Genomic DNA, 16,111 nt, shown 5'->3' with positions numbered 1-16,111 from the left:
ACAGTCGGCCATGTGGCAGTCCAGTGCCCTTAACCAACACGCCACCTGTTGGCCCCCCAAAGCTTTATTTGGGGGGGGAGTTAAGTTTATTAAGGCCTAATTTACATCAAACGAAAGTCACCCTTTCAGTATAGTTCAGCATGCACCCTATAGCAAAAAATTTCTCAAAAAATACAAAATTGAGAGACTACTTCTGTCACCCCAGAAAGTTTCCTCATTCATTATAATCAATCCCCCCTACTCACCCTCAGGTCTGGCAACCAGTGACCTGACATCCGTCCCCACTGTTTTGCCTCTTCCGGAACGTCATAGAAATGGAATCATTCAGTATGTATCCTGTCGTGCCAAATTTCTTCCACTCAGGGTATTTTTTAGATCCACCTTTGTTACTAACTCATCAGTAGTTTTTTCCTTTTATGGCTGACCTGTATTCCATAGTGTGCCACATCCCAGTTTTGTTTTGTTTTTTAAATATTTTATCTAACTTTATTTACTTACTTATTTTTTAATTTGACCAGAGAGAGAAAGAGAGAAAGCAAGCTGCCAAGTCCAGAACTCAAACCGCGGTTGACCATGTGGGAGTCCAACGGCTCTAACCATCATGCCACCTGCCAGCCCCGTCCTAGTTGGGTTTTTTCCTATTTACTGACATCAGTGATCCCTGTATTAAGAAGGAATGAGTTGGGACCAGCAGTTAGCATAATGGCTATGTCACTGGACTCCCATGTAGTCGACTGCTGTGGTGGCTTAAACTCACGCCGGGTGCGTGTGCGTGCGTGCCCAAGATCCCAAGAGGAGAATGGAGGAGAAGGGATTTCAGCGTGGCCATCCCCCCTGGGTGGGGACTTCTCGGCTTTCTGTCTCTCTGTCTCTCTCTGTCTTTCTGGTGAGCGTATGCGCCCTATAGCAAAAACCTCTCCGAAAAAAAGAAAAAAAGAAGGAGTGGGTTGTTTCCTGCCTGAGTGATTGTGAACAAAGTATAGCACCACAGTTTCCCAAAACCGTTTCTTCCAGCATGGCCATCACCTCTTCTGGTGCTCATGACACTGATGTTTGGTGGTTTGACACCAAGAGCTAAGAAAAGGCACACCAAGTGTTCCCCTTGCACGGAGTCCCATGGTGGTCATGCATCTTGGGTCTTCTATCAACTTAAAAGGACTTTTTCTTTTCTTTTTTTTTTTAATAATTATTTTATTTTATTTATTCATTCATTTATTTTTTAATTTGACCAGAGAGACACAGACGTTGAGAGTGAGAGAGAGAGGAAGTGAGAAAGCAAGCCACCAGATTCAGGACTCGAACCCTGGTCGACCACGTGGGAGTGTCCAATGCCTTAACCACCACATCACCCGCTGGTCCCTAAAAGGACTTTTTTCTTATTGATTTAGTTTTGTTTTTTGCCCTAGGGCATGAGTGCTTGCTGGAGAGAGACAAAGGAAGAAATCACCTCCCCAGAAGGGATGGCCACACTGCTTCCCTTCCCCTCTGTTCTCTCAGGATTCTGGGCACACGTGCGCATGCGCCTGGAGTGTTTCTTGAAGCAGCTAGGTCCAGGACTCAAACCGCAGGGTCAGCTATGTGAGATCCAGCACCTTACCCACCACACCACCTGGCCAGAAAAGGGTATTTTATTTTATTTAACTTGCTAGAGAGCACCTGTGCTCACCAGAGAGCTACAGAGAGAGAAAACGAGAAAGTACTCCCCCGTGGGGCATGGCCGTGCTGCACTCCCTTCTTCATCTTTCTCTTCTTTGGGGATTCTGGGTGTGCACACACACCTGGCATGTTTTTCAAGCTGCAGGTCTGGAACTTGAACCACACAGGCAGTCATTGTGGTATTTACCTTATACAACACCAGGCCATGGGCTGGCCCAGCTTTCTGTAAAAAAATTAATAAATTAATTTTTCTTTATTTATGAAGTATGTGCATACACACAGAAAAGAGAGAGGAGCATCCTCCGTGGAATCTGATCACACCACAGTCCCCTTCCTCCAGTTTTCTGGCCTGCTGGGTCTTGAGCACTCAAATGCACGCCCACTGTGTTTCAGACTGGCCAGGTCAGGGGTTCACACTGCAGTTGCTGTGTAGAATCAGCTTCTCCTTGTACATTGCCACAGAGCCAGCCCTGTCTGTGTATTCTGATAGAGGGCATGTGTGCTCACCAAAGAGAGACACAGAGAGAGAGAGGAGACGCCCACACCACAATCCCTTTTCCATTCTCACCCTGGGATCTGGGGCATGCATGCACTTGTGCCCAGTGTGTTTTTCAAGCTACTGGGTCCAGGACTCAAACCTGCTCAGTGGGCCATGTGGGATCCAGCTGCCTTAACCTCCACATCACCTGCTGGCCCGAAAAAATGTGTTTTTATATTCCTCACTTTTCATTGAAGCAGGAAGAACCTAAAACGTGATCTGTTGATCCAAATGGGACTCTTTGACCCCATGAAAAATCAAATGAAATAGTCAAGAAATAAACTGGAAGGTCACCTGATCTGAACCTGGAATGTTCCAAAGTGTGAATGCAGAGTAGCACATTTTAGTGCTGTGCCACCCCTTGACCCCAGGTAGTACTTCACTTAATGCCTGCTCTTAAGGTGGCAGAAAGTGTTGGAGCTTAGGTTCAAGGTCAAGTTTGTGAACCTCTGGGCTACGTCATCTCCTGTCTGGGAGATCCTAAATACATGTAATAGAAGTGTGACCTGTCAGATGGGAACCCTGCCGAACTTTGACCTCCAGCAGAGACACCCCAGGGTGAATTGTAGGGTACGAAGTCAACCCAAGTTAGGGACAGCGCTGGCTTCCCTCGGGAGTCATAAGAGCACCTTAAGATTCAGTCACTCTTGGGAACCAGCAGTTAGCGTAATGGCTAGTAATGGCTATGTCGCTGGATTCCCACGTAGTCCTGGACCCGGTGGCTTAAAACTCACGTGGGGCGCATGTGCGTGCGTGCCTAAGATCCCGAGAGGAGAATGGAGGAGAAGGGATTGCGGCATGGCCATCCCCCCTGGGGGGTGATTTCTCGCTTTCTGTCTCTATGTCTCTCTCTGTCTGTCTGGTGAGCACCCGCGCCCTATAGCGAAAACCTCTCAAAAAAAAAAAAAAAAGATTCAGTCACTCTTGACTTTAGTGAGTTTAGTCTATTTTCTTGGATTAGGGAGTTCTGAGGTGTTTCTATCCTGCTGTATGAAACGGGCTGGTGTCACACCCAGGGTAGTGATTGTCCTTCGATACCCTGGTATCTTCAGTTCACTGAGCAGTTCTTGAAACGTTCGCACTGTTTACAGCAGCCCAATGTCAAATACCCAGCCACTTGCGCTTTGGGGATCCTTATACTTGTTAGGTCTATTCTTTACCACCTGATTTCTTTTTTTCTTTTTCTTTTTTTTTTTTTTTATTTTTTTGCCATTGGGCATGTGTATTTGCTGGAGAGAGACAGAGAAAGAGAGAAAGTGAGAAATCACCCCCCCAGGGAGGTTGGCTACTCTGTAATCCCTGCTCCTCCATTTTCCTCTTGAGGTTTTAGGGATGCATACACACTTGCCCGACATCATTTTCAAACTGCTAGGTCTAGGACTCAAACTGCTTGGCCATGTGGGAGCCTCGCACCTTACCCACCACCTCACCTGCCACCCCGGTAGGTCCTTTCTGTAAGTTTTGGTTTGGAAATAATGGTCCTGTAATTGTGTATAGAAGTGGTGCTGGGCTGTAAGAGACAGTAAATTAGTAGATCCCTCTGTCATCCTTAAAGAAATTTTTTTTTAATTATCTTATTTAACTTTGTTTATTTTTAATTTGACTAGAAAGGGACAGAGAAAGTGAGAAAGCAAGCCACCAAGTCTGGGACTGGAACCACTGTCGGCCATGTGGGAGTCCAGTGTCCTTAACTACCACGCCACTTGCTGGCCCCTCATCCCATAGAAACATGAAATTGGGACCAGCCAGTAGTGGGGTGATTAAGGTGTTGGACTCCCACATGGCTAACAATGGTTCAAATCCCAGACCTGGTGGTTTGTTTTCTTACTTTCTCTCTCTCTCTCTCTCTGTCGCTGTCTCTCTGGTCAAATTAAAAAATAATAACAATAAATAAAATAAATATTTCTTTAAAAAAAAGGAACTTGAAATCAAGTTGAAGAAACTCAGGCAACACACAGGAAAGCGTGTATCTCTGCAGACTGGCTGTGAGTGACGTTGGAGCAGGGTGCTGGGGTTACATCACCTGTGAAGGAGCAGTAGTGAGTGGTCTGGGAAGGTCTTGCCACGTGGCTGGGCCCCACTGGCTGGGCAGAGTTAGGGAGGGACCTGGTCTCCTCTGCTTTGCCCTAGCAGGCCCTCACAGGGGGCTCTCAGGGCCACAGTGCAGGCATTTGGGCCACACTTTCCCTTTATATGGCCTGTGTGTAGTAGATCAGACGCTGTCTCTGGCCTCTTTGGAGAGACCCATTTACCTACTGTTGACTAAATAAAGGCTTAGAGAGGCTTATGGAATAAGGCAGCTTTCACATCAAAGGGCTCTTACAAAACAGCTTGGTGATGAGTTAAGTACAAATGAATCAGAAACAGATGGACTCAATTTCCTAGAAAATACCCTTGGGCTTCAACAAGAAGAGGGAAAGTGCTCAGCCAAAGGCATTGTGGGTTTTTGCTGATCCTAAAATATGCTCAGCGATTTTGCCTGAATCTGAGCCGAGATGTTGGGAATACATCCGGCTCCAAGTTGTAAGGAACTCCAGGCTGGAATTCCTCTCAAGCCCTCCTCAGCGGCCGCAAAGGAGACCCTACTGACTTTATCCCACTCTGGGTTTGCAAGACCTGGACAGGAGGTGCCATTGAGATTTCCCTCCTTCCTGTGTGGCTTCCCTGACTATGACATGCGGGAATTAGTTTAGATGCTCTCTGAAAGTCTTCCAGCACTGATATTCAACGCCAAATCATAGCAATAAGTGCCAACTTTTGCTGCGTGATTCCTTATGTGAGTCACTGCTTTAAGGGCTTTCTTAGGACAGCAGATTGGGTAATGGTTACATCACTGGACTCCCGCATGGCCAACCACAGTTCAAGTCCCGGACCTGGAGGTTTGAAATTCATGCCAGGAACGCGTGTGCATGCAATATAGTTGCAAAGTGGTTTCTCGCTTTCTATCTCTTTGTCCCTCCGGCAAGTGCATGCACCCTATAGCAAAAATCTCTCTTAAAAGAGGGAGAGCCTTTCTAGACATTGGTTTATTTTATATCTTCAGCAGCCCTGGGTTAGAACTATCATTATGTCCATTGTATGCATAGGGACACTGAGGCTCAGAGAAGCTATATGACTTATCCTAAGCCCCACAACTGGTATATGGTGGAATCTGGATTTTAACCAAGTGGTGAGGCATCTTTTTGTAATTTCTAGTCTGTGAACTCCTGGATTTCTACTCCTATGGCAACCTTCTAGTCCTTGGGGTAATATCAGCCAGTCTCCCCTCAGCCCTGCCTGATGCACTCCAACCTCTTAAATCTTCCAGACCTGGTCAGAGCAACCTTCTGGAAATACCCGTGGTCTTGCTTGCCCTCCCTGACAGGCTCTGTGTTAGATGCTGGGCATGTGGAGCCCTGCTCTCGGGGAAGTGGACAGTGACTGCAGCACAGGGTGGGGGACACCCAGCACAGGAAGTTCTGGCATGATCGTGAGCCCTGACACAGCCCTGATGCAGCCCAAGGCACCAGCAGCAGTGAGGCAGGCAAGATAGGGTGGCACTGCTGAGGTTTGGAATGGCTTCTGCCCTGGCAGGGAGGTGAGCAGGAGCAGGGCATGGAGGCCCGAGGTTAGTGCTGGGTAAAAGGAGAGGAGGCCAGGGAGATGGTTATGGACCAGCGCCTCCCAGGCCGTCCTTAGGACTTTGTTCTAAGGGAGTCCTGGCTGGACGTGCAGCAGTGGCACCCATGCCCTGTGCTGGCCCTGCATTCCTCCCGTCTAGGGGAGGCAAGGCCTCAAGGACAAGTTCACTGCAGGGACTGTTGAGGGAAGTCCGGTAGTCTTGACCTAGTACCCACCGCCCATAGTAGAACCCAGTTCTCAGCTACAGCTAGAATAGTCTAGAAAGCAAGAATCTGGTTCTTAATACTGGCTGCACAATGGAAGCACCTGGGGAATGTTGGAAAAATGCCACTGTCAGGTCCCCAGCCCAGGCCCTTTCTGTGAGTGTCTCTGGGAGCAGAGACCTGGGTCAGTGTCTGCAGGAGCCCCTGTGCACAGCCAGTCTGGAGTCCCTAGGCCAGTGCTTCCCAGGCTTCCATGTGCACACGAATCTTCCTGGGATCTCACCTTGCCCCAGCCCAGACCTGTGAAATCAGAAAGGGATGAGATGGAGCGCAATCAGGGTATCTGTGTTGTCCATGGGTGCTTCTAATGTACACTATCTTGAAAACCCTTGGTCCTGGTCAGGCATGTGGTGTGGTAGTTATGGTGCTGGACTCCCACATGGCTGACCACAGTTCAAGTCCCAGACCCGGCTTGCTTTCTCACTTTCTTTTTCTCACCCTCTGTCTCCCTCTGGTAAGTGTACATGCCCTATAGCAAATTAGAGAAGGGAAAAAAAATAAAGGGGCCAGCAGGTGGCGTGGTGGTTAAGGTGTTGGACTTGCACATGGCTGATTGCAGTTCAAGTCTTGGATTTGGTAGCTTTCTCTCTCTCTCTCTCTCTCTCTCTCTCTGTCTCTCTTTGGTGAATGTGCATGCCGTATAGTAAATTTTTAAAATAATAATAATGACAAATTAAATAATTCTTTCTTTTTAAGAAGGGCTGAAGCCATTCCAAACCTCAGCAGTGCCACCCTATCTTGCCTGCCTCACTGCTGCTGGTAGCAAGAGTGAGGACCTCTACCACTCCTGGGAGCAGAGACAGGAACAGAATGACACCAGTTTGTGACAAGTGTGACAGGACGCTCCCATTCACCCTTAGCAGGGCGCTGCTCTCAGGGAGCTTACCTGGCCTGGTGGGTAGAACAGCCCAGTAGTTGGGCTCCAAACTCCCAGCTCCACACTTCTGAGCTCTCTGTGAGCATCAGGTAAGAGCAAATGAAAGACAAAGCGGTGACTGAGTGTACTGAGCTTCTGAGCGTTTCATCCTAGCTTCCAGTCCAGGAGTCCTGATTGCTTATGGTGATAACTCATCTGATTATTCATTTAACAAATATTTTTATTTGCTGAGAGTCTACTTTGTGCCCAGCACTACTGTGCTGGGCCTTGGGGACACTATGGTGAGCAAAACCAGCCCCACAGGCCTATTGTACCCGGGCAGACTGTAGATGGTATGCAAGCACGGTGAACTTGTGATGCGAATTTGGAAGGGGTAAAGAAGCGAGTGTGTTTGGGAAGGTGGTTCTCATGGTGGCAAAGGGAGTCGCTGAGGAGCTGACAGGGAACCTTGTCCTATGCGATAATGAGGAGCCCATCAGTGCTCTGCAGGGCTGGAGACCACATGGCTGCCTGCAGGTCAGGATCCCCGGCTGACTGAAAACACTCGGGGGAACTACAGGTGTTCTTGGGATCCTAAGGAGCTGGAAGGCTGGGGAGAAGGGACTGTGGTGCCATGAGACCCTGTGGAGGGTGCCTGCAGCTTTTCATACACGTGCATGCGCTCTCTGTTATTAAAGAGAAAAAGGCTGGCCCATGGCCTAGTGATAAGGAACCAGATCCCACATGGCTGTCCATACAGTTTGGGGTGTGTGTGTGTGTGTGTGTGTGTGTGTGTTTATACTTATTTTATTTAACTTTATTTATCATTACTACATTTTTACTTTTTTAAATGATTTTTTAAAGTTTTTTTTTTTTAGAATTACTTTATTTAACTTTATTTATTCATTCATTTCTTTCTTTCTTTCTTTTTTTTTTTAATTTGACCAGAGAGGGACAGAGTGAGAGAGAAGGAAATTGAGAGAGCAAGCCTCCAGGTCCAAGGACTTGAACCGTGGTCGGCCATGTGGGAGTCCAGCATCCTTAACTACCATGCCACCTGCCAGCCCGAATTTTTAAAGTTTTTAAAAAGAATTATTTTTTAAATTTTATTTATTCATTCATTTATTTTAATTTGACCAGAGAGAGAGAAAGAGAGGAAGAGAAAGTGAGGAAGCAAGCCGCCAGGTCTGGCACTTGAATCATGGTAGGCATGTGGGAGTCCAGCGCCCTTAACCACCTTAACCACCGTGCCACCCCCAGCCCCTGTCCATACAGTTTGAACGCTGGATCCAGCAGCTTGAAAAACATGCTGGGCATGTGTGCCCAAGTCCAGGCAGGATAGAGGAAAGGAGGAGAAGGGGCTGTGGTGTGACTACTCTCCACTGGGGGTGCTTTCTCCATGTCCCTTCCCCTCATCGTCTCTCAGTCTGTCTCTGGTAAGTACACATGCCCACTGGCAAATTAAAAATAATAAGAAGGGGGCCAGCAGGTGCTGTAGCTGGACTCTCAGGTGACTGACTGTGGTTCGAGTCCCAGACCTGGTGGCTTGCTTTCTCACTTTCCATATCTCTCTCTAGTGAGCACACATGCCCTATAGCAAATTTAAATAGTGACAATAGTAAACTAAAATAAATAATTCTTAAAATGATAATAATAAGGCCTAGGCTGTGGGGTATTCAGTAGCAAACTTAACTGCTGAGCTGTTGGTGTGGCTAACTGTGGGTTTGGAACCCTGGTTCAGCTGAAAACACCCCAGGCATGCACATGCGTGTCCAAGGTCTTGGGCCAAGAGCTTGATAAGCTGGAGGGATGGGGAAAGGGGATCACAGTGTAAGTTTCTACTGAGGGTGCTTTTTCCTTTTCTTCCTTTTTTTTCCTGGTTTTTGCTACAGGGTACATGCACTCTTGGAGTGAGACAGCAGAGGTGTCTGTGAAATCACCACCTGGGGGATCGGCCACATTGTAGTCCCTTCTCCATTCTCCTCTAGGGATTTTGAGCATGCATGCACACACACTCAGCATGTTTTCAAGCCATTGGGTCCAGGACTAGAACTGCTCCAATGACCATGTGGGACCCATCCACTTTACCACACCACCAGCTGTCACCCTCCTCACCCCCCCTTTTTTAAGAGAGATTTTTGCTATAGGGCACATGGACTCACTGGAGAGACAGACAGAAAGTGAAACCGAGCAAGAACCCCCTAATGTATTTTCTAGGGTTCCTGAAATATAAAGTCCATTTATATTGTAATGGCCCAGAGTAAGGAGTAAGTCTTCAGACTTTGGTTATGATAATGACCAACATGGACCATGAGTGAGGGCCATTTGACCTCTAAAACTCTCACTTAAAGGAAAGAAGGTTTTCATTTCAATATATAAGATGTTTTGTAGACTGGAAACTGCTGGTTGTGAGCTCAGAGATCCAGGCTGAACGGTTCCAGACACCTGAAGAGGAATTTGATTATTTAAGGCCTCACTAATCATGAATGCCCACGAGATGATCTCGCCCTCTTGAACCAGTCACTGAACTGATCATGCGCCTGGGACCACTGCTCCTAATTTTGCCCTTAAAAAGGCATATGGGGGGGACCAGCAGTTAGCATAATGGCTATGTCGCTGGACTCCCATGTAGTTGATCACGGTTCATGTCCCGGACCTAGTGGCTTAAAACTCACGTGGGCGCGTGTGCGTGCGTGCCCAAGATCCCAAGAGGAGAATGGAGGAGAAGGGACTGTGGCATGGCCATTCCCCCGGGGGGTGATTTCTTGCTTTCTGTCTCTCTGTCTCTCTCTCTGTCTGTCTGGCGAGCGCACGTGCCCTATAGCAAAAAAAGGCATGTAGGGAACATTTCAGAGAGAACAGGTCTTTTCAGCATGAGCTGCCCGCTCTCCTTGCTTTGCGCTTTGCAATAAAGCTGTACATTCCTTCATTACACTATGTGCCTATGGCTTGGTTTTATAGCGCTTGGGCGAGCGAACCTGATTTGAGTTCAGTAACAAGAGCAAGAAGTCGGACCAGCAGTTAGTGTAATGGCTATGTCGCTGGACTCCCATGTAGCCGACCGCAGTTTGCGTCACGGACCCGGTGGCTTAAAACTCTGGGCGCGTGTGCCTGCGTACCCAAGATTCCGAGAAGAGAATGGAGAAGGGATTGTGGGTGTGGCCATCCCCCCGGGGGGTGATTTCTCGCTTTCTGTCTGTCTCTCTCTGTCTGGCGAGCGTACACGTCCTATAGCAAAAAAACCTCTCCAAAAAAAAAAGCAAGAAGTTCCCCTCCTACCCCCCAGGGAGGATGGCAATGCCGCAGTCCTTTCTCCATTTTCCACTCAGGATCTTGGGCACACACGCACCTGTACCCTGTGTGAGTTTTAAGCCGCCAGGTTCAGTACTTGAACCACATAGTTATGTGGGCGTCCAGTGACCAGTGATGTAACCATTATGCTATCTGCTGGTCCATAAAGATTGGTTTCTTAAAAAAGTGAAATTTCCCATTATTCCTTATTATTGATCTAGGTATATTAAAAGCAGATATTACATTGGAAAATAAAATTTATCATGATAGAAATAAGATATCATTTGAAATATTTCTTAACAGACTATTATTGAAATTAAATAAATTTCCATATGACTTAAACGTTCTCCATTTTAAAGACAGATCCTGGGCTGACCTTGCAGTGCAGTGGTTAAATGCTGTGCAGAGGAAACCAGGTCCCACATGGGGCGCTTTCTCTCTCTCCTTTTTCCTTGTGCCAGGTCCAGGACTTGAACCATGGTCGGCTATGTGGGAGTCCAGCATCCTTAACCACCATGCCACCTGCCGACCCACATAAAGATATTTTTAAATTGGCCACAGGACACTTGCTAGAGAGAGAGACAGGGAAAGAAAGTGAGAAAGCACACCCCTGCCCTCTGCAATGGAGAATGGTCATGCCATAATCCCTTCTCCATTCTCTGGGGATTTGGGGCATGCATGCACCTGGCATGTTTTTTGTTTGTTTGTTTGTTTTTTGAGAAGTTTTTGCTATAGGGAGCGTGCGCTCACCAGACAGACAGAGACAGAAAGCCAGAGAGACAGAAAGCGAGAAATCACCCCCCAGGGGGGATGGCCACGCCACAATCCCTTCTCCTCCATTCTCCTCTTAGGATCTTGGGCACGCATGCACACGCGCCCAGCGTGAGTTTAAGCCACCGAGTCCGGGACTCGAACCGCGATAGACTACGTGGGAGTCCAGCGACATAGCCATTACACTAACTGCTGGTCCCACACCTGGCATGTTTTATAGCAGCCAGGTGGGGGACTCAAATGACTAGTTAGCTGTGTGGGACCCAGCACCTTAACCACCATGCCACCTGCTGGCCCGTGGATGCTTCTCTCTCAGTCACACACATGTGCTCTTTATCTTGAATAATAATAAAAGGACGGCACATGCAAAGTCCCAGAGGTGACAGCCTTTGTGTGTCTGAGAACTGAAGGGGCTGAGTGGGTGGAGAAGGAGCTCAGGGGTGAAGTGAGGGCGGGTTAGCAGGGCCTGGACACACAGGGCTGGGGTTCTGACATTTCTGCAGGAGAGCGCCTGCCTTTATCTCCCAGGTAAGAGAATATCAGGCTTCACGGGAATGAGAGAACAGCCACACTGGATGTCATGTACATTTCCAGGACGTGGCCCTAGAGTTCAAACTCAGATGTGACCTGGGACAAGTCAGTGTCCCTCCAAGAACCTCAGTTTTCCCTGGTGGGAGGATTGGCCCAGTTACAAGGTGTCCTGGCAGCCTCTAGCCATCCACACCTAAACTGCAGATGAAAACGTGTCCACCGCTCCCGTGGGGTGACAGTGAAAGCCTTTGGAAGCCGTGTCGCTGACATTTGTTCATAATTGAGTAAAGCCCTTGCTCTTCTTGACTCTGCGGTTGTCCCCAGGGCAGGCGACCAGTAAATACTGATTTACTGAGGCTGAACTGGCCTTATTTCCCATCCGTCTTCATCCCAAGAGAAAGAGGTTTGCTCTGTACAGCGGCTGGGGAGGTGGGCGGGAGGGGGCTGGGGGCGACGTGGCTGTGCGCTGGGCTGGGGACAGTAAGGCCCAGGCTGGGCCCTGGGACAGTGTCATTTTTTATGAATGATTTCCTGACAGGTAGAGAAGCTGACTCAGCCTGCAGCCTCCCGCGGGCTGGTGTGCTGGCCTGCTTTTCCGGAGCCCAGTGCTAATCTGCCCGGGGCAGCTGCTCCAGGGAAGGAAGGGCCCCCAGATCCCTGGGGAGGGTAACTAGATCTTTGACGGTTTTTCTCCCCCCAGAGCTTTTCTTAGCTCGTCCGGGGTGGGCTGTGGGGGAGGGAGCAGGATACACCCAGCCTCCCCTCCCCTCCCCCTTCCCCCTCAAAGGCCTGCTGTCAGCAGCTTTCAGCTCCACCCGGCCTCCTCGCCCCCTGCACTGCCAAGGGCAGACACTGTGGGAGGGGGAGTGGCTGCTCCCCAAACACTGTGCCCAGCAGGCCCCTGCAGCCAGGCTTGGAACCCAGGAGGCTCCAGACGGGTGGGGGGCAAGGACTGACCCCCCCAGGAAAGCAGAGAGGCAGAGGCAGGGAGGGGTCCTGCCTTGTACACTTATGCTCCAGCCCTGGAGCTCTAGTCTCAGAAAAACATTTTTTAAAGAATTCTTTTTATTGGGACTGGCAGGTGGCCTGTTGGTAAAGGGTGCTGGACTCCCACATGGCCGACTGTGATTCGAGTCCTGGACCTGGTGGCTTGCTTTCTTACTTTCCCTCTTTTTCTCTTTCACTCTGTCCCTCTCTGGTTAAATTAAGATAATAAATAAATAAATAAAGTTACATTTAAAAAAGAAGAAAGCCAGCTGGAGGGAATTTGTGGAATGTCTGACCACCTCCTGGGCTTCAAGAATGCTGCTGCAGCCTTTGCAGAGCAGAGCGCTCCATCCTGAGACACCTTATTTCACTGACTTCTTACTGTATAAAGGGGCAGCTATTACCTGCCCCATTCTTTCAGGTGAAGAAACAGGCTCAGAGAGGGTTCATCTGCCCAAAGTCATAGAGCAGCTAAGTGAGGGAGTGTGGCTTCAAACCAAGTCTGCCCGGCTCCGGCTCCGCAGCCTCTTCCTACTCTTCACGCCCTGCTGCTTGCAGGCAAAGCCCATAGAGAGGGTAAATTTGGAGAGAAAAGCCCGCTTGTTGGGCACCAGAAAAGTGGGGGCCGGAGGACTGAGGGTCTTGGGTCTAACTTGCTGCAAGATCTTGGGCAGGTTGTCTTTTCTTGGCCAACCCCCCCCCTCATCTATACCACAAAAGGTTTAACTGGGAGCTTTGGGGATCCCTGCTGGCATCAACGTCCTTTCCTGAACTGCCCTCGCCAAAGCTCAGCATTCCGAGGGGGCTGGACCCTGCTGGCCTGCAGAATGGCCCAGCTTCCCACAGTTCCTCTTTCACTCCGAGGAAAGCTCAGCCCGGAAAACGAAAGGCGTTTCCTCCTGACTACATGGGAGTTCAGCTAAGCAAGAAAGGCTGAGCCTTCTGGCCTTGACTGGAAGGGCCCGTGTCACCTTGGACAAGTCACTGCCTACCCAGACCTCAGGATCAAGACCACGCCCTGGCTCTGTCCTAGAGGCTGTGGGGGGTGGGGGAGGTCATGGGTGCAGAGGCTCTGGGACGTACTTATGGAAAGAACCGCCAATGTCCCCTCACAAGGAATCCCTTGGATTGGGCCTGCTGTGATGATCAACACATGGGAGCAATTTGCAGGCCGCTGGGGGCCTTGGAAGCAGGGGAGGAAACCTCTGAGGGCCACTAGGAGCCAGTTGCCAAGGCTTCTGGGGCCAGCCTCTTTCCACCAGTCCCTGCAGGCCCAGTCAGACCCCCTACCTCAGGCTGGTCTTGTGCAAGCCTCAGGAAGGGACCACCCCCTGGAAGGGACCTGCGAGCCTACAGAAACAGAAAGGGCTTCTGGGGATGCTGGAAATGAGGTCCGGAGCTCATGGGGCTCAGTTTGCACATCAGCAAGGTCAAATACCCCGGCTGCCTGGAAGCTCTTCTCAGCGTGCCAGGAGGGGCATCCTGGACCCTCTCTGCTTTCTTGTCTGGGGGCCTACCAGCAAGTCGCTTACCTCTAGCCCCAGTTTCCCCATCTCTGAAATAGGAACGGTGCCTACTCTGAGGCTGCTGGAGGAGTAACCGTAGCAAAGCTCCTAGGGTGAGCCAGTCAGTGCAGCCACGGCTGCCAGCATGACTGTTATTGTCATTGGCATCAAGTCCTGCCAGCCCTCCTGTATTACGCGATGCTGTCCTCAGGAGGTGACCACCCCCTTCATTTCATCAGAGAGTCAGCTACCTGCATGGTGCTTTTCTTTAGAATTATTTATTTGGGGGACCAGCAGTTAGTGTAATGGCTATGTTGCTGAACTCCCATGTAGTTGACTGCAGTTCAAGTCCCAGACCCAGTGGCTTAAGCTCACGCTGGGCATGTGTGCATGTGTGCCCGCCCAGGATCCCAAGAGGAGAATGGAGGAGAAGGGATTGTGGCATGGTCATCCCGCCTGGGGGGTGATTTCTCGCTTTCTATCTCTCTGTCTCTCTTTCTTCTATCTCTCTGTCTTCCTATCTTCCCACGTGGGCCAGTCTCACAGAGCTTTGAGATCATGTGCCCTATAGCAAAAACCTCTACCAAAAAACAAATTATTTATTTGGGGCCAACAGGTGGCGTGGTGGTTAAGGGCGCTGAACTCCCACATGGCCAACCACATTTGGAGTCCTGGACCCAGCAGCTTGCTTTTCACTCTCTCTCTCTCTTTCTCACTCCATCCCTCCTTTGTCAAATTAAAATAAATAAAGTTAAATAAAATAATTCTTTTAAAAATATTTAATTTTATTTATCATTATTACTATTTTATCATTTGCTACAGGGCATGAATGATCACTAGAGAGAGACAGAAAGAGGGAAAGTGAGAAAGCAAGCCACCAGGCCCAGGGCTCAAACTGTGGTTGACCACATAGGAGTCCAATGCCTTAACCACCACGACATCTGCTGGCCCTTTTTTTTTTTTTTTTTTTAAGTAAACCCCCTCCCCTAAATGGGGCAAGGCTATGCACAATTCCTTTTTCTCCATTTCTCCATCCTGTCAGGATGTACACACACATGCCCAGCAAGTTTTTCTAGCCACTGGTGCCAGGATTCAAACCATGGCTGGCCATGTGGGAGCCAGCTCCCAACACACAGCACTTAATCACTGTGCTACAGGGCCGGCCCACTTCACAGGTCTGTCTTCCCAACCAGATGAACTCCTAGACTTCTAGGATTCTGGAATGCTGACGCACTTTCAGCCAACACCCATTATTACTATTTTGTTGTTGTTGTTTCGGTTTGGTTTTCGCCATAGGGCACATGTGCTCACTAGGGAGAGAGACAGAAGAGGGAAAATGAGAAATCACCACCCGAGGGGATGGCCACACCACAATCCCCTTTCCTACATTCTCCTCTTGGGGTTTTGGGCAGGCACACACGTGTGCAGCATGATTTATTAAGCCTCCAGGTCTGGAACTCAAACTGCAGTCAACCATGTGGAAGTCCAGTGCCTTAACCACCACGCCACCTGCTAGCCCCCATTACTATTATTTTTAACATTTATTTATTTGTCCATGAGAGAGACAGAGAGATGGAACCCCCGACAGGGTCCTCACACCAGGTTCTATCCCCAGATGGCCCTGGGTTTTAGATCCTGGACACATGCATGCCCAGCAAACCCAGGGAAGTCTCCGGACTGAGCGGGGAACCTTCCCATCTTCCCACGTGGGCCAGCCTCACAGAGCTTTGTGTCTTGTCACCATGCCACCTTCAGGCAACAACCATTATTACTGGAAGGATGTGTCAGCAGTCTTAGGAGGGGAGGAAGAGAGGCAGGCTCCACCCCCGCCCCCCCATACTATTCTGTGCTTTTCCTCTGCCTGGGGTTCCCCTTCCTCGGGGGAGAGGGGTGCTGTGGTCACTCCAGAAGCCCTGTCACATCAGGAGAAGCCAGTGTTACCTGGACTGCCTAGGGAAGGGCCTGCTGCTCCCCCTCCACCCACGCTAGCCACAGACTGTGCTGGTGGGGCCTGCTCCTCTGTCAGCGCTGATACTCTGGCCCCCAGGAGGTCCAGAGCCATTCACCATCACATCCCCCTCTGCTTGTCTTT

The sequence above is a fragment of the Tupaia chinensis genome, unplaced genomic scaffold (genome assembly GCF_000334495.1).
Source record: "Tupaia chinensis unplaced genomic scaffold, TupChi_1.0 Scaffold000418_1, whole genome shotgun sequence".
NCBI classification, from domain to species: domain Eukaryota; kingdom Metazoa; phylum Chordata; class Mammalia; order Scandentia; family Tupaiidae; genus Tupaia; species Tupaia belangeri.
This window is presented reverse-complemented; position numbering follows the sequence as displayed.